This window comes from Oratosquilla oratoria, chromosome 19, assembly GCF_046742065.1.
Source record: "Oratosquilla oratoria isolate Oo_2021 chromosome 19, ASM4674206v1, whole genome shotgun sequence".
Lineage (NCBI taxonomy): Eukaryota > Metazoa > Arthropoda > Malacostraca > Stomatopoda > Squillidae > Oratosquilla > Oratosquilla oratoria.
In genome coordinates this window covers 24,193,360-24,213,359 of record NC_134795.1, presented here as the reverse complement: position 1 = coordinate 24,213,359, position 20,000 = coordinate 24,193,360, and the positions used below count along the sequence as shown (strand labels likewise).

At 40.1% G+C, this 20,000-nt stretch overlaps 1 long non-coding RNA gene across 1 annotated transcript in view; it reads left to right on the top strand.

Moving 5' to 3' along the window:
• The first annotated feature begins 6,959 nt into the window (after window positions 1-6,959).
• LOC143035520 (uncharacterized) overlaps window positions 6,960-20,000 on the top strand; it is a 405,305-nt gene continuing 392,264 nt past the window's right edge. The window contains exon 1 of the long non-coding RNA XR_012967321.1: window positions 6,960-7,120. This is a non-coding gene — a long non-coding RNA (uncharacterized LOC143035520). The remainder of the gene's footprint in view (window positions 7,121-20,000) is intronic.

The window sequence follows — 20,000 nt, the reverse complement described above, 5'->3', positions numbered from 1 at the left end:
GAAGAAATGGGGAAAAGGTGGAATGTGGGATGAAGAAATGGGGGAAAAGGTGGAATGTGGGAGGAAGAAATGGGGGAAAAGGTGGAATGTGGGAGGAAGAAATGGGGGAAAAGGTGGAATCTGGGAGGAAGAAATGGGGAAAAGGTGGAATGTGGGAGGAAAAAATGGGGAAAAGGTGGAATGTGGGATGAAGAAATGGGGGAATAGGTGGAATGTGGGAGGAAGAAATGGGGGAAAAGGTAGAAATGGGGGAAAAGGTGGAATGTGGGAGGAAGAAATGGGGGAAAAGGTGGAATGTGGGAGGAAGAAATGGGGGAAAAGGTGGAATGTGGGAGGAAGAAATGGGGGGAAAGGTGGAATCTGGGAGGAAGAAATGGGGAAAAGGTGGAATGTGGGAGGAAGAAATGGGGGAAAAGATGGAATGTGGGAGGAAGAAAAGGGGGAAAAGGTGGAATGTGGGAGGAAGAAATGGGGAAAAAGTGGAATGTGGGAGTCAGTAGAGGAAGAAAGCGAGAAGAAGGAGAGGTTGAGGAAAAGGAAGAAAGGGATAAGGAGATGGAGGACGAGGCAGTGGAGGAGGAAGAGGGGGAAGGGTAGAGGAAAGGAGCTGGAGGAGGAGAATAGGATGGAAGAGGAAGAAGAGGATGAGGTGATGGACGAGAAGGAGGAGAAGGGGTGGAAGAGAAGAAGCAGGAGGAGGAGGAGGAACATGAGAAGAGGAGGGACAAGAGGAGGAGGAGGAGAAGGAGGGGGAGGGGGAGAAGGTAGAGCAAAGGATGGAGGACGAAAACCAAGAGGAAGAGGGTGAAGATGAGGTAAAGTTGGATGCTTGGAACACTGTGGCAAAGAAAGGGTTTGTTTCATTGAATCGAGAAGTAACGACTTTACAGAATAAATTTGCATTATCGTCAATGCAATTGAGGAGAAAAGTTCCTCGAGGTTCTGCTTGAGTTTGTACTGGAAAAGGTCTCTACTATGAGCATCTGGAAGAGTAAAGAAGAGATGTAGTATAAGAAAAAGTTCTAAGTTTTGCTGTCATGTAACAAGTATTTTATAAACAATAACCAGTTCTTCTATCCATGGGATAATATTATGATCCTGAAGAGATACAATCTTGGAAGTGATACAAGTGAGATAGACTTGCAGACGGAGGGTTAGTAAATGTCAAAAGTGAAAAGGATCATCATCATCATCATCATCATCATCATCATCATCATCATCATCATCATCATCATCATCATCATCATCATCATCATCATCATCATCATCATCATCATCATCATCATTGTCATCATCATTATCATCGTCATCGTCATCGTCATCGACATCGTCGTCATCATCGTCATCGTCGTCATCGTCGTCGTCGTCGTCGTCATCGTCATCGTCATCGTCATCGTCATTGTCATTATCATTGTCATTGCCATTGTCATTGTCATTGTCATTGTCATTGTCATCGTCATCGACATCGACATCGACATCGACATCGACATCGACATCGACATCGACATCGACATCGACATCGACATCGACATCGACATCGACATCGACATCGCCGTCTTCGTCGTCGTCGTTGTCGTTGTCGTTGTCGTTGTCGTTGTCGTTGTCGTTGTCGTTGTCGTTGTTGTCGTCGTCGTCGTCATCGTCGTCATCGTCATCGTCATCGTCATCGTCATCGTCATCGTCATCGTCATCGTCATCGTCATCGTCATCGTCATCGTCATCGTCATCGTCGTCGTAATCGTCGTCGTCGTCGTCACGTCGTCGTCGTCGCCATCGTCATCGTCGGTGTCATCGTCGTCGTTGTCGTCGTCGTCGTCGTCATCCTCGTCGTCGTTGTCGTCGTCGCAGGAAGTCTCAAATTATTACAGAATTCTGAATCAGGCACCAAGACCAATTGAGCATCTTAAACTTACTTCATCAATTGTACAAAAAAAAAAAAAAAAAAAAAAAAAAAAAAACACGAGGTAATGAGACATTGAAATGAACTGGAGAAGGTGCATGAACGTGTGAATTTTGGGTCCAAAGGATCACTCCCAGGACGACGGTACTCTTTGCCGAGACGGTTTCCAGTAACGGTGAAAGGGACTTCATCATTCTACAACATATTTTTCCACTTCTCCATAGCCCACTGCAAATATTTGCGGCAAAAAGCGACTCTATTCTTTTACTGTTTTATGGATACAAGTGGTTTCTTGAGAGCATTACGGTGTGAAAATTGCATATCATCATGCAGGCGGCGAAGTACTGTTCTAACAGGCACATGACCAAGTAATTTTGGGCTCTTTTCCTTCAACTGTGGTGCTGTTATACGTGGACTAGCTTCCTCAGTACCTGTAGGTTTGTTCTGTATGGTGGATCGGCTCCACCAGCATCACGAGTTTTCTTGGCCCACCGCTACACACTACGTAGTGGAGAAGTGGAAAAATGTGTTGTGGAGTGATGAAGCCACTTTTACCGTTACTGGAAACGGCCTTGCAAAGTGTACCGTCGTCCTGGCAGTGATCCTTTGGACCCAAAATTCACATCCTGATTCACTGATGGTTTGGGGGTTCTTTTGGCTACCATGGTGTGGGATCATTAGCAATGCTACCAAAAAATTTAATTCTGACTACAGACCGATATTTTGAGCTACTTAATAATCATCTGGAGGACTGTTTTATTCAGTGCAAAACAGATGTCTTCATGGAGGATGGTTTGCATTCTGTGATGTGGAGTATATAAAAGATTGGCCAGGTAATTCGCCTGATTTAAACCCAATTGAGAACCTCTGGGTGCTCATGAAAGCTAAGTTACGTGAGCGCGACACTTCATTAATCCCCAAGCTGGAGGTAGCCATCAAGAATATTTGGAAGAATATGGACCCTATGTGGCTTCAAAATCTTGCAGCATCTGTCCCTAAATATCTCCAAGAATGTATAAAGAGAAAGGGGTGTCCAACAAAGTACTAGAGAACTGGTAAGCACCTGATAATATAGGTTATTTAAGGAAATTGATCATTTTTACTCTAGCGCCTAAGTTTTTGTCCACCATTGTATATATATATATATATATATATATATATATATATATACATATATATATACATATACAGTATATATATATATATATATTTATATATATGTGTGTGTGTATGTTAATATATATATATATATATATATATTTATATATATGTGTGTGTGTATGTTAATATATATATATATATATATATATATATATATATATATATATATGCATATGAATTTCTACTTTTTTCATGCTAACCGATCTGGCCTGAATTTAGTTTCATTTCCCTACTGTGCCTTAGCATTTTTCATGAAATGCATTAACATGCACATTTTTAATTTTTGTTTTGTTATGTTTTTCGAGTTTTTATTTTTCTTGGCGCAATATTGTACTAAAGGATAAAATCACTAGTGCATTGTCAACGCCGACTCAAAGATACTCATATATTTTTTTTATTATACGTTTATTTATTATTCGCTTTTTTTTTATCTAGTTTCTCTTTGTGTATTTGTGCATTAAACTCTATACACAAATCTTATTTTTTTCTTCACCCATCTTGTCCCTGAGCCCAGTTTTATTCACATTCATTGCTCCCCAATTACAACTTTTCCCTTGGACGTCCCTCGTCTCGTCGTCTTCCTCAACTTATCTTGTCTGAGCCCATCCCGCGCTTCTCAAACTCCAACAAACTTTCTTCACTTGGTGTCTGACTTTCTTCCTTTGACCCCTCATTCAGTTCCTGAGGGGTCAGTTTTGAGCTGAATAGAACTGACTGGTAGCCATCATGAAGTGTTTAATTGAGATGAATAAACTCCATTTATTACTGGAAATGAATGATATGGTGGTGAGGTAAACACAGGGAACTGTTGGAGGTTTGTTACTGACGTTTCGTCCTCACCAGGACCTCTTCAGAGTACTTATGATCACAGAAATTTCAACATCCTATATATCAGAGACTTCATTACTCCAGCCCCTCCGTTCAGCTTCACAAAAGGCCACGTGCATATGAATAAAAATCACCTGACGGCAGCTAGAATGAAAGGATAAGTGGCGATTGGCACGAGGAGGGGGGTGATGGGCGAATGTTTCCTCTCCACCCAGAGCTCATTTTATCCTTAAAAGAATCTCCTGGTTTTCCTCTAGCGACACAAGTTCGAAGACAATCAAACTATTTCAGGGGATAAAGGAAAAAATAAGTAAATGAATTGGTAAATAAATAAATGTATAAATAAATAAGCAGATAGAAGATAAATAGATAGACAGATAAATAATACATAAGGTGAATAAATAGATAGATAGATAAATAAGTGAATAAACGAATAAATGAATAATTACATAGACAAACAAATAAACAAATATAATAATAAAACGATAGATAAAAACTCGAGTGCAGAATTAAGAAAAAATTATTAAAGTCTATTAAGTTTTATCATAGCAATTTTTTCAGTCCAACTTGTTATTAAATTTGTTTATTGATTACTTTTGTTTTGCCTACATATTCCCATCTTCATTTAAGTAACCATTGCCTATAACTTTACATACTACTACCATTAACCATGGAAAACTACATTACAACACAGATGCGAACGAACACCCATCCACGCCCTAAGGCAAGCGACCATCACATAATTAGTGCGTGATAATGGCTAAGTAACCAAGAACATAACTCCAAACACACATATACACCACATCCCCAAATAAACTTAAACACAAATTAAATCACAAGAAATAACTACACAATATATCTAATTATATTGTAATATGACATATATGTTTAAACCTTCCATTTGTAACAAACAATAGGATTGAAATTGTAAAACTGTTAACTCTCCTCTCTGGATGCTGATCTCAGCATTTGAACTGTATAAAAGACAAGACCAAACCCGGGAGTAGCAGTTACAGGTGAAAGTAGATTCCTGGTGAATATACGCCGTTGTATTTAAAGAGCCAAATATAGTTAAGAAAAGGCACCCGCGAGTTTCATTGGAAATACACGTCACCTGTGGATTCGTTTATTCATTTACCTACAAGTTTATATGATCGTCAGATCATCTCTATGTACTTATATACTAATTATTTACTTGTAAACTTATATGTGTAGTTATTTTTATATGTAGTCATTTAATTATATGTATTTCCATTTTATCATTATTATATATACCTGTTTCGTTTTTTCTAAAGTTACCCATATACGATCTGCATCATTGACATAATACATTGAATCAATTTTAGGATCAAGTGAAAAATCTCCCCCCCGGCGAACCCAACTGAACTATATCCTCCCCAACTTAGATCAACTGAAGAATCTCCACCCCAGACTCAAGACCGTACCTTTATTATTATTTTTAGTATATATTTGACAATTAAATTACAAAAAAGGAAATATGAAGGGAAAGCAAAGACAATATGATTATTCTAATTATTCTAATTTTAATTAGGTAACTGTATCGTTAATTTCAGTGCATATTTAGCAGTTACAATGGAAACTGAAAGGGAATATGATTGCATAGGTTATCAAAAGTGTTCCTATAGAACAGGTCTCGCCACATGAATTCTTGAAGAGTATTCATGCAACATGTTCTGCCTGCATCCTCGCATCGTCTTTATATGCGATTTATGTTTGTTCTATTATGATTCAATCGCCTGGGTGTGTACACCAGTTTGCCGATCAACAAAATTGAGAGAATGGTTAACCGTCCTATGTGTAAAGTCATGTCCTTGCATAAAATTATATGCCTTCCATTCATCACTGTGAATTATTTATCCCTGTTGCACAACTGATTGTATTATGGGGAGAAGGGTTGCAGTATCCCTTTTGTTCACAATTTCCATATATCCTATACCTGGCGAGGTGTTGGTATCGAGGACACCAAAGACTTATATTGGAGTGTTAGGGCCTCTGCAGCGATGATGCTTCGGTTTGTGGAAAAACACGATTCATCTACTTGTACAACTACTCCTGCACCACCAAGTTTTACTGGGTTCGCTTGAAGGTATCTACTGCACACCTCACGGAAAAAGCTGTAACGGTCAATCATAGTCTTCTCGGAGACACCCAACCTGTCGGTAAGCCATGGTTTCACTTAACACGTTCACTCCATAAATACATGGCATGAACCCATTACTGAAGTGACAAGTTGGATTTGGTGAAAAACTATCCAAATCTTATCGTCATTGTTGATTTATACTTTGTGCAATATTTGTTCTGGCATTTCCAAGTATAACCATCTTTGGTTTTAGCATATTTGGTCCAGTTCATATTCTGATCACAAGTCGGACACTGTGATTCATTTCTTCACACTGCGTTGTTTAAACCAGTTAACTACTGGCAGAGAATCTTCTGCTAGCAGCTGGAGTATAACAGTCTTGAATGTATCTCGTGCCATTTTGTCTCTCTTATGAATGTAAGGGTTAACGGCTTAACTTTTATATACAATTCAGCCTGTACAGCTGTCCATGTCCCTCCCGACATCAGCCGGGAGTGACATGGACTTATTCTGTAGAATCTCCCCCCTGACACGATCACCGGGTGAGATCAACTGAAGAATTTCCACCCCAACTGCGTTCAACTGAAGAATCCCCCCCCCCCCGGTGGGTTTGGGGGGAAATTCTTCAGTTGATCCCAATTTTATTGCCCTTTTTATATGTATTTCCATTTTATCTACGTTTTATTTTTTAATATTTGTTAGATTACTTTCTAAAGCTACCCCGAGACAATCGGCATAAGTGACACAATAGATTGACTGAATACTACTGTTCTATTTATATGTATCCATAGTACTATCCCTTTTTGGGTATTATTGTACACGATGAAGTATTGTTTAATACCATTGATCTTCTACTAACCTAATGCAATGAAATGTCATTGCGCACATCGTCATCAATTTGTTTGGATCAGTTTTCCACTTTACCCAAGTTCAGATGCTCATTTTGTTGTCGTTGTGGTTGTGTGCAGTTCTACAATCCCGAACATCTGTGGTTATTGTGCTTTTGAGTGACTTCGAAATAGAATACATAATGTGACTATGCATAGAACCTTGAAATTATATTGCAATTGCAAATTGTGTCGAAGCCTGTTTATTGCAGTTATGGACTGATCCTGGCTTTACGTCTACGGGTAAGTGACCAGATATTTCTTTCGATCTCGTTTCATGTAAATATCTTTCAGCGTGGGGAGCCTACAGGTTTGAAAATGGGATGGGTATTATATATATATATTCTTTTCTATACCAATCGTGATCATCCTTTGAGGGCTTAGGTAAATAGAATTGTTTCTTGATGAGTATGAAATAGTTTAAACGGCAACCGACTTGTCATCTAATTTTCGAAACGATTATTGGTGCCTGTGAATAAAATAAAGAAGTCTTGGTATTTGTTTAGTTGTGCACAACTACACGATATAGCAATAGAAAATTAAGTATCAATTTTCTAAATTATAATATATCAACACAATATGCAATTTTCTTGGCGGAAATAAAAAACAAAAATGTTTGCTTCGATATATGCCGACGTCGAAGAAATAAAAAGATGATAAATTCGTCTATTCTAACCTAACTTAACTTAACCTAAAGTGTATTTAGTAAATCGGGTAAAATTTTTGTTGTGCACAACTACGCGATATAGCAATAGAAAATTAATCATTAATTTTGTAAACTAAATAAATCAACGTAATATGCGATTTTCTTGAAAATTGATAAAAAAAAGTTGCTTAAACCTATTTTCTAATTATTATAATATGCAGTTGATTATAGCATAATTTGCCAATCACAAGTGAAGTCTTATTTTAGTTGTGTACACCTACGCGATATAGCATTAGAAGATTAAATATCAATCTTGTAAATTATAATATATTAATGTAATATGCGATTTCCTTGGCAGAAATAAACAATAAACCTTGCTACAAGCAAATTTACTACGATGTAGCATTAGAAGATTAAATATTAATCTTGTAGATTATAATATATGAATGTAATATGCGATTTCCTTGGCGGAAATAGACAATAAACCTAGATACAAGCAAATTTACTACGATACGGACGCCATGCCAATCCAGTCACTATCAGACGACAGCTTTCACGTTGTAGACCGATTGTTCTCCAACTTCAGGTGACGTTAATAAGCGCTTTTAACTCGCCTACACACCCACAGAGATGTCTGCGCAGACATAATTTCAAGCTACAGTTGATTTTGCACAGACCTAGCAAATGGTCTGTGCAGACCACAAATCTCCTCTACACACATTCAGACTTGTCTGCGCATGCATGGTCTGTGCAGACAAGTCTGAGTAAAAGTCTGAGCGTGTGTAGGGCCCTTTACAAATGCAATAAGGATTCCTTGGACTTCATGAGAGAACACGGGGTTTTGCCGTCATCTGATAATCGACCGAGATGCAATAATAAGCAGGCCGTCTGCATCCGTGGCGACGACGACTACGACCCGGATGATCTTTAGAATTTGAGATTACGTAGGTGTGCACAACTAAGATTTTACCGTAAATCATAATACATCAACGTAATATACGTTTTTCTTGGTGAAAATAAATAACAAAAAAATTGCTAAAGCAAATGTACTACCAAACAAAGCTGCGTGCATATGATTGAGACGCCATGTTCGTCTTTTCAGTCCAGTCACTGTTAGACGATGGCTTTCACGTTGAACCGGATGTTCTCCAAGTCCAAGTGACGTTAATAAATGCTGTTACAAAGACAATAGGGCTTCCTTGGACATTATGAGAGATTGCGGGGTTCTGCCATCATCAATTAATTGCCCGAGGTACAATAATAATCAGGCCGTCAGCATCCTTGACGACTATGACCCGGATCTTCAGAATTAGAGGTAAAATTCTAAATTGCACACTTATAGCAGTAGAAAATTAAATATAATTTTGTAAATTGTAATACATCAATGCAATATATATCATTCTTGGCGAAAATTTATAATAGTAAATATTGCTATAAACTTATAAACAAACGAACGTAGCCGCTTCGGTTGGTTGAGACACTACCTTTATTTTGAAAAATTCAGAGGCCGAAGAAATTAAAGTAGGATAAATTCCTCTATTCTAACTTAACCTGACCTAACCTAACCTTACCTGCATTAAGAAATGCGGCACCTGTAATTCTAGAGGTCATCAAGGTCGCCGTCTCCGACCTCCGAATGTATCAAAACAAAGATGGCTTCTAAAGGGGTCGAAGCTACTTTATTAGCTTCTGTATAGGTTTTAGCAACGTTTTCTGATATTGATTTCCGCTAAGATTTTTTTTATCACATTGATGTATTATAATTTGCAAAATCAATATTTAATTTTCTAATGCTATAACGCGTAGGTGTGCACATCTAAAAATGTCGTACCGAATTACTAAATACAGTTCAAGCTACGTAGGTTAGGTTAGGTTAGGTAGGTTAGGTTAGGATAGGCCTCGGCACCCATCAAAACAAACATGGCGTATTATTCAACTGCCGCGACTTCGTTCATTAATTAATCAGTTTTAGCAAGTTTTTTGTTATTGATTTTGGCCAAGAAAAACTCAAATTACGTTGATGTATTACAATTCACAAAATTAATAATTAATTTTCTGTTGCTAAATCGCATAGGGGTGCACTTCTAAAAAATTACCAAAAATTGTAGTTACGTAAAATGGTGTGTACGTATTTCATATTTGTTTTCCTTATAAGTGCATGATGTCATATCCAAGATTATTGTACTCTGAAGTCGTAAGATTTAGGGCCTCATGAAAGGTATCAACCATATGCATTTGCGTGTTTTCACTATATTTTCTACTTTTACGCATAATTTCGTGAACAATCGTAAAAAAGTCATGGATAATATATGGTAATTATTTGTTAACTTAGATAGTTGTACTATTAATGACAAATGCATTATAAAAGTAGCAAATGTCGTTACGTGTCTTCACTATATTTTCTACTTTTACGCATAATTTCGTGAACAATCGTAAAAAAAGTCAAGGATAATATATGGTAATTATTTGTTAACTTAGATAGCTGTACTATTAATGACAAATGCATCATACAAGTAGCAAATGTCGTTGCGTGTCTTCACTATATTTTCTAATTTAAAGCATCATTTCGTAAACAATCGTAAAAAAGTCATGGATAATATATGGTAATTATTTGTTAACTTAGATAGCTGTACTATTAATGACAAATGCATCATACAAGTAGCAAATGTCGTTGCGTGTCTTCACTATATTTTCTACTTTTACGCATAATTTCGTGAACAATCGTAAAGTCATGGATAATATATGGTAATTATTTGTTAACTTAGCTGTACTATTAATGACAAATGCATCATAAAAGTAGCAAATGTAGTTGCGTGTCTTCACTATATTTTCTAATTTAAAGCATCATTTCGTAAACAATCGTAAAAAAGTCATGGATAATATATGGTAATTATTTGTTAACTCAGCTGTACTATTAATGACAAATGCATCATACAAGTAGCAAATGTCGTTGCGTGTCTTCACTATATTTTCTACTTTTACGCATAATTTCGTGAACAATCGTAAAAAAGTCATGGATAATATATGGTAATTATTTGTTAACTTAGATAGCTGTACTATTAATGACAAATGCATCATAAAAGTAGCAAATGCCGTTCGAGAAAATTTATAAATGTTTATGATTTTGGTTGACATGAAGACGTCATAAGCCCCCGTATACATAGCTGGCTACGAGTCCAAACACATTGCGTTAACCATGTAATTTACGATACGAGGAAATTCAACCAATTTTTGAGATGGCATATAATTTCATAACGCCAAAATTTTATCAAGGATACAACAGAATATTCCTCTAAAAATACATACCTATAGTAAAAAACATCTTTCACATTTCGATAGAGAAGGGATGTGGGCAGCCAAATTATGTACCCACATTTCATCCATACAACACCTATCAAACGCATTTGTTTTTCCTTTTATCTTTGTTTCTTGAATACAGCTTGAATATGAAAAGAAACGCGTATTCATCCATTGATTCTTGTTTAATCTTAGACATTGTAAGCTTCAATATTGTAAAAACACAATAATGAGTATCCGCAAATAAATAATCACACTATAGAAAATCCACACAGAAAACGCATACACATTGCACGTAGTAACACAGAAACAAACAAGCTGAAAAAATAAATACGTACAGTACCATGCACGTAACTTCAGATGCACGAACTTGCACACTCTCATACGCACACACGAATACATACATATATAGACTCCCACAAGGGCACAGATCATATGACAATAATACTTAGAAGCAGGGCTGCATATATAGTGTCTTCACCCACCGGTGGTGTAATCGGAATCGTGCTGGTCTCGCATTCGCTTAGTTGTGGGTTCGAATCCGATATTTTCCTCACATTCCCAGTGATGACTGCTACCTGCCTCTGCAGTCCAAGAAGCGCAGAGAGCAAACGAGACGGCTTCGGCCGCAACTATGTGCCTTCTGGCGTCACCATCTTCACCCATACAAGCATTCGTTAGCCAACACAAACAATGCGGACCGGCACAGAGTGAGCGCTCGCTCATGCTTGGAAGTGGATTCACAAACGCGCGCACGCACACACACACACACACACACACACACACACACACACACACACACACACACACACACACACACACACACACACACACACACACACACACACACACACACACACACACACACACACACACACACACACACACACACACACGTACACACACACACGTACACACACACACGTACACACACACACGTACACACACACACACACACACACGTACACACATGCACACAAACACGTACACACATGCACACACGTACACACATGCACACACACACGCACACGTACACACATACACAAACGTACACACATGCACGCACACACGTACACACATACACACACGCACACGCACACGCACACATATACACACATACACGCAAGCACAAACACACGCACACAAACAGACACGTATGCACACACGCACCAAAATACAAAAAGAAATTGAGACTCTATTTCATTGCAACTGTCCTAAAAATTCATGTCGAATACAATTCATACTTTGACCGGGCAATATTCGAACTGTAGTTTTACATGTGCAATATCATTTAAATGTTTGCCATATTTTTATATATTTTTTGTTAGGTTGACGTACAGCCAACTGCAACACAAACAAAAGATAGACATTGCTGTGCAGTTGACTCTAGTGGCAGAAATGAAACAGCGGAAGTCAGATCAACGGCACATGGGCTGATGCATTTCAGTTTCGGGGAAAAAAAAATTATGTACTAAAGTTGTCTCTGTTGATCTGGTTTAAATTTGACTTAAATGCTTAGGAGGCAAAGGAATAAAGAGGAACTGAGACAGAAATAGATACATAGATAGGGAAATTCATATAGAAATATAGAAAGATGGGGAGATATAAAGGGAGATAGGAGAGACAGGAAATAGATATAGAAATATAGAAAAAGAGATCGGAAGATGGATAGAGAGATCGGGAGATAGAGAGATCGGGAGACAGACAGGGAGGTCTGGAGACAGACAGGAAGATCGGGAGACAGACAGGGAGATCGGGAGACAGACAGGGAGATCGGGAGACATAGAGATCGGGAGACAGACAGGAGATCGGGAGACAGATAGGGAGATCGGGAGACAGACAAGGAGATCGGGAGATAGACAGGGAGATCGGGAGATAGACAGGGAGATCGGGAGACAGACAGGGAGATCGGGAGACAGACAGGGAGATCGGGAGACAGACAGGGAGATCGGGAGACAGACAGGGAGATCGGGAGACAGACAGAGAGATCGGGAGACAGACAGGGAGATCGGGAGACAGACAGGGAGATCGGGAGACAGACAGGGAGATCGGGAGACAGACAGGGAGATCGGGAGACAGACAGGGAGATTGGGAGACAGACAGGGAGATCGGGAGATAGACAAGGAGATCGGGAGACAGACAGGGAGATCGGGAGACAGACAGGGAGATCGGGAGACAGACAGGGAGATCGGGAGACAGACAGGGAGATCGGGAGACAGACAGGGAGATCGGGAGACAGACAGGGAGATCGGGAGACAGACAGGGAGATCGGGAGACAGACAGGGAGATCGGGAGATAGACAGGGATATCGGGAGACAGGTAGGGAGATTGGGAGACAGACAAAGAGATCGGGAGACAGACAGGGAGATCGGGAGACAGACAGGGAGATCGGGAGACAGACAGGGAGATCGGGAGACAGACAGGGAGATCGGGAGACAGACAGGGAGATCGGGAGACAGACAGGGAGATCGGGAGACAGACAGGGATATCGGGAGATAGACAGGGAGATCGGGAGACAGACAGGGAGATCGGGAGACAGACAGGGAGATCGGGAGACAGACAGGGAGATCGGGAGACAGACAGGGAGATCGGGAGACAGACAGGGAGATCGGGAGACAGACAGGGAGATTGGGAGACAGACATGGAGATCGGGAGACAGACAGGGAGATCGGGAGACAGACAGGGAGATCGGGAGACAGACAGGGAGATCGGGAGACAGACAGGGAGATCGGGAGACAGACAGGGAGATCGGGAGACAGACAGGGATATCGGGAAACAGACATGGAGATCGGGAGACAGAGAGGGAGATCGGGAGACAGACAGGGAGATCGGGAGACAGACAGGGAGATCGGGAAACAGACATGGAGATCGGGAGACAGAGAGGGAGATCGGGAGACAGACAGGGAGATCGGGAGACAGACAGGGAGATCGGGAGACAGACAAGGAGATCGGGAGACAGACAGGGAGATCGGGAGACAGACAAGGAGATCGGGAGACAGACAGGGAGATCGGGAGACAGACAGGGAGATCGGGAGACAGACAGGGAGATCGGGAGACAGACAGGGAGATCGGGAGACAGACAGGGAGATCGGGAGACAGACAGGGAGATCGGGAAACAGACATGGAGATCGGGAGACAGAGAGGGAGATCGGGAGACAGACAGGGAGATCGGGAGACAGACAGGGAGATCGGGAGACAGACAGGGAGATCGGGAGACAGACAGGGAGATCGGGAGACAGGGAGATAATGAGATAGTGAGATGGAGGGATGGGAGGATGGATAGATAGTTGGAAAGCCTCAGAGGCGGCCCTATGCTGAGGTGGTAAGGTAGAACATTAGTGGTAGATATCGATTGCTTATATGTTTTAAAGAGAGCTGGTCAGAGCGTCCCTACTTGTGGCGGAGGTAGAGGGGACTGCAGCTCGAAATTTTCCGCTAGCGAGTTGGAGCAAGGGCGTGGTTCATTAAATTCCACGCTGCCAAATCTTCTGCGAGGAGTACCGTACTAGTCTCCTGACAAGAAGAGTTTTCAGCGTTAAAACTAATAGAGGTACAACTGCAGAGGAAGAATATATAGCAGAAATTCAATATCCCTGGTGGGAATTCTTCTCAGGGGAACCCATGACATGTTAAAGATTAAACCAAATGGATAAGCCCTTGATGTTCAGATTTATTATAGCATAGGCATCATACTGGTATTCAACGTGGTAGTAGTCAACGTAGTAGTAGTCAACGTTGCAATAGTCAGCGTGGTAGTAGTCATCATCATAGAAGTCAACGTGGTAGTTATCATAGTAGTCATCATTAATATACAAAATCACAGGACAGAAGAGGGAACGCTACAGGATTTAGTCCAAAGTAGCTTTACAAGTTCAGTCCACTAATTCTCTATTGAAAACAACCCTCTTTCTCCGTTGCTCAGTTGATAAATTAGCAGCGGAATTAAAACTACGACACACTAACAAAGGCGTGGAATGAAGACTATCAAACCATGTAGTTCTCATAACTACTTAATAAGCTCAATTTGAAACTAGTTAAGTGGGGTCGTAAACTAGCGTCCCGTGATGTTGTAAGTCTCCTCGTTAAAAGCTAATTCTGGCGATAGCTTCTTCATGGAGCTCCCGGGCAGTGCTGATGCACCTCTTGAGCTTAATTTCAAAACGGCAGAATGAAGTATTCCCTATTACTTTGTCATTGCATACCCTCCTTCCTTCACTTCCTATCTGTGTCGCCTTGTTAGGGTTTATTTTGTGTGTGTGTGTGTGTGTGTGTGTGTGTGTGTGTGTGTGTGTGTGTGTGTGTGTGTGTGTGTGTGTGTGTGTGTGTGTGTGTGTGTATGTGCATGTTTGTGTGTTTGTGTTTGTGCGTGTATGTGCGCGTATGTGCGTGTTTGTGAGTGTGTGTGTCTGTGAGTGTTTGTGCGTGTTTCTGTGTGTTTTTGTGAGTATGTGTATTAGTTTGTCTGTCTGCCTGTCTCCCTGTCAGTCTTCTGCTTGTCTCTCTGCTTGTCTGCCTTCCTGTCTACCTGTATGTCGTCTGCTAGTCTGTCCGTCCTCTGCCTATCGGTCTTTTTGTCTGTCTCTGTCTGTCGTCATGCCTGTCTTTCTGCCTGCCTTTCTACTTGCCTGTCTACCTGTCTATCTATCTGCCTGTTTGCCTATCTGTCACATCATGATATGGAGTCAATGCAGCTCTATATTCCAAATTTCAAACCAACTGCTAATGATTCTTGTGCACCAGTCATTGCAGCATTACAGTACGAATGACCAAAACTAGAAATACCCCAACAAGAGCAAGAAAGCTGAATATGTGATGAAATTCATATCTGAATGAATAAACAAGAAGATCACTCATTGAATAAAAAACGAATATGTACATATTTGAATAGATGTATAAATATGTAAATTCATTAATAGGTCAAATTAATGTCTGGTTAAGTTTATGAAGATATTAGTTCGAAGCTAGATTCTTGAAAGCAAAAAACAAATGAATAACGACTTATTGAATTTAGAAGTTAGAAGATATTATTTACCGAACAACATAATAGGACTGCACAGTTATTCAAGCTCGATTTAAATGATAGAATGAATGAATAGAAAAATAGATTAATCAATAACATAGTTCAAATGATAGATAAATTAAACGAGTGAATAAGAACATAGCAAATAATTAGTAAATAAATGATCGAGTTTCTAATTGACAGTATATAATCAATGAAATAGAATAGAATAATCAAGATAAAACAAAACAAACATTCTTGGTTTACGTGCCTTTTTTTGTGAGTTCTACGAATGTCTATACGAGAAACTTCTAAATTACACAAACTGATTCCGTCTAATTAACGCTGGTCAATTGTTACCATTAACACAAAATTTCATCCCAAAATCTAATAAGCTTCATGTTTGTGGGACAGGACATTGTGTGTGTGTGTGTGTGTGTGTGTGTGTGTGTGTGATATATATATATATATATATATATATATATAGGTGTGTGTGTGTGCGTGTGTGTGTGTGTGTGTGTGTGTGTGTGTGTGTGTGTGTGTGCGCGTGCGTGCGCGTCTGTGTGCGCGCAGAGGTGTGTGCGCGCAGAGGTGTGTGTGTGTGTGTGTGTGTGTGTGTGTGTGTGTGTGTGTGTGTGTGTGTGTGTGTGTGTGTGTGTGTGTGTGCGTGTTTATGTGTGCATGTGTATGTGTACATGTGTGTATTTATCTAGTATTATACGGGAAAAGGAGCTGTGCTCGTGGGGACCCGTCTTTGTATCTCCCAACATCGTTTGTTCTTAAATTCTAGTATTGTGTCTGTACACACTATTGTTTTGTCCAATTTGTTCCTGACATCCATCACTCTGTGTGGAAAACTTTTTTTTTCAGATCTTTTCTATAACTACCCTTTTTGAGTTTTTCATGTCCCCTTGTTTTTCTTCTATCCCACGTACCTTTCATGATTCTGAAAATGGCCAATGTGTGTGTGTGTGTGTGTGTGTGTGTGTGTGTGTGTGTGTGTGTGTGTGTGTGTGTGTGTGTGTGTGTGTGTGTGTGTGTGTGTGTGCGTGCGTGCGTTCGTGTGTGCTTGCGTGCGTGCTTGCCTAAATGTTTGTGCTATTACTTGTGGGTATATGCACCCGTGAACCTATATTTGTATGTCATCATTTTTCCAAGGGCCTCTCTGCCTGCCCAACTGGCTTCTGTATCTTCTGGTCAGTCACTCAGCCTACCGGCCGGCCAGTTCCCCTGCCCCGTCTCCTGTCTGATATCTTGCCTATTTTCTTGCCTATCTGCTGTCGTTACTCCCTGCCTGTTTGTTGTCTGTTTATCTGCCTATCTTCCAATCTTCCTGTCTGCCTCCATGTTTGTCTGGCTGTCTGCGTGCCTGTCTGCATGTCTATCTGCCTGATTGTCCATTTGACTGTCTGCCTTTCGGTTTGTTTGTGTGTGTAACTGTCTGCCTATCTACATAACTTCTGCATGCTTTCTTGCCTGTCTATTTACTTCCTTTCTTCCCTGTCTGCCTACCTGCCTATCAATCAATTTACCAACCTTCTTACCTGTGTATTTGCCTGCCTATCTACCTATCCCTTTATCTCCCTGCCTTCCCGGTTTAATATTTGCCTTCCAACTTGCCTGCCTACCGACCTGCCCATCTGCCCAATTTCTTGTCATCTTATTTGTCTACATACCTACCTATCACCCTATGTGCATGTCTGCCTGCCTACGTGCCTACCTGCCTACATGCCTGCCTTATTGCCTGCCTGTCTGCCTGTATGTCTGTCTTCCTCTGCACCAATGTACTCAAAGGACTCGCATGTGTTTAGGTAATGGAGTCTTACAGGCCCAAGTTAATCTCGTAATATCCATGTGCACTTCCGGGAGCTTGCTTTTGTGCGTCGGCGTATGCAAGATCTCTTGCTCCACGGCCTCTTTTACTCGCATTACGAACGCCGGTCACATGCCCTAACTATGTTCTGTATTCTCGTTTTCATGAAGACAAAGGAATGAGAGCTTCTAGTCTACAAATCAGCCCGCATTAAGTCGAATATTATGATGCAGAGTCTCGACTTTGTAGTATAGCCTCAGAGGCTAACTCGAAGTCTTCTTTAAAATGAATAAAATCGTCCAGCCTCAGCCAGAAAGAAATGGCCAATTAGATTTACTAGACTTTAGAAAACTAATCAAAGAATTTAAACCCAATGAGGTCTTTTTGAGATCAGAATTGTGTTCAGTGGTTTCTGTAAGTAAATCATTAAGGTGTTCGTTGGGATACAAAGGATTAAACTTCTGTACAACTCTTAATGACTTCTTTTTTGGGAGGGCTTTGTTTTATTCTGGATAATCAAATTGAACGATTTCATTTGACTACTTTTGGGTCTTTACTTTTGAAGCCTTATCTGTGGATAGATATGCTTCACGGAGAAGAAATATAATAGAAATGGAATATATATATATACATATATATATATATATATATGTATACATATATGTATGTATGTATATATATCTATAAGGAAAATAATTGTGGGTAAAAGTAAGGTGATAAGATGTAGAAAGGGAGAGGATGGCAGCAAATTGGAAGTATTAAGGGTCAGAGATTGGAGGAAGTAGATAGCTTTAGATACTTGGGTCCCATGTGGTGGGAAATGGAGTGGAGGTGGAGGTGGAATGTAGATAGCAAGAAGCAAGTAATGCCTTGGGGGATTAAAAAGTGTAATAAGAAATAGACATTTAGTAATGGATACTAAGAGGAGATTATATGAAGGGGTAGTTGTGCTGGCAACACTCTATGGGGCAGAAACATAAAACATAAGAGAGAAAGATTTTAAATGTGTTTGAGATGAAATGTCTGAGAAGTATGGTAGGGGTTCCTGGTTCGATAGAATGAGGAAGAAAATGAGGGCAGGGCTGGAGAGAGAGTTAAGAGATAAGTTTGATGAAAGAGTATTGGGATGGTTTGAACACGTGGATATAATGAGTGAAGAAAGATTAGTAAAAGAGGTGTGGAAGGCAGAGGTGGAGAAAATGAATATTAGGGGGCGACCAGTAATGAGATGGATGGATGGGGTAAAAGGGGTATTGGAGCAGAGGGGAATGTCTGTTGAGGGAGTAAGTGAGAAGACAGAAGATAGGGGTAAGTGGAGAATGATTGTGTATTGATGATGCTGTGATACATGGGAGGGAGTGGGGGTATGAGGGTGAGGGAATATGTATGAATGGTATTTTGATGCAACTTGAGGGGAATTCTTCCCGTCTTCTCTTTTTCTGCATGATGAGACGGAAAGGGGAGTCGCTGATTAAATGAAGCGGCCTTGCTGTGGATATGCCGTGTCTTACTGTATTGCTTTTAACCCAGGGCAGTGGATGAAGTGCAGGGATAACCCCTCATCCACGAGAAGCTAAGAAAAGAGGGAGGAAGGTGTGGAGAATGTGAGTGGAGTATGTGGGGAGGGTGAAATGGGTGGGAGTGGATTTATGCCTTTGACTTTGGTAACCTCCCTTGCATGTACGTATGTATATATATATATATACTATATATATGTATATATATATATATATACATACATACATACATACATACATACATACATACATACATACATACATACATACATACATACATACATACATACATACATACATACATAAATACATATGGATATATACAGTAGACCCTCTCATATCCGAACTAATTGAGCCACAAGGTGTTCAGCTTTAAGGAGTATTTGGATCTTTGAGGTGGGATCCTCCCCGACACTTCAATTTTCATCCTGAAGGAATAAAAGTGGTAAATAAGGAACACACACAAGTCTTGGTATGATAACAACTGTTTATACTATGACAGTTCGAATATGGAAGGAATTACCGTATATTCTACATTTTGCTAATGGAGAATTGCTCTATTTAACACCAGGCAATTTCATTAGATATCAAATATTTTTATATATGTTTTATCGAACATGTAGAAAAAACACATTACATATATTTTTTATGCTAAATCAGTCACGTCCGAAACACTGGCACAGAGTCGTCACAGAAGGTTTATGGTTGCTAACAAGCCCTTTAACTGCCCAATTGCACCGCGCACTGAACGATAGTTTAAAGGTCTTTCCGATTCCAAGTATATGTTTGATTACCCTAAAGGTCCAACTCGTGTGACGTCGATCCACGAAAAGCATAGGGTTTTGCTTGAA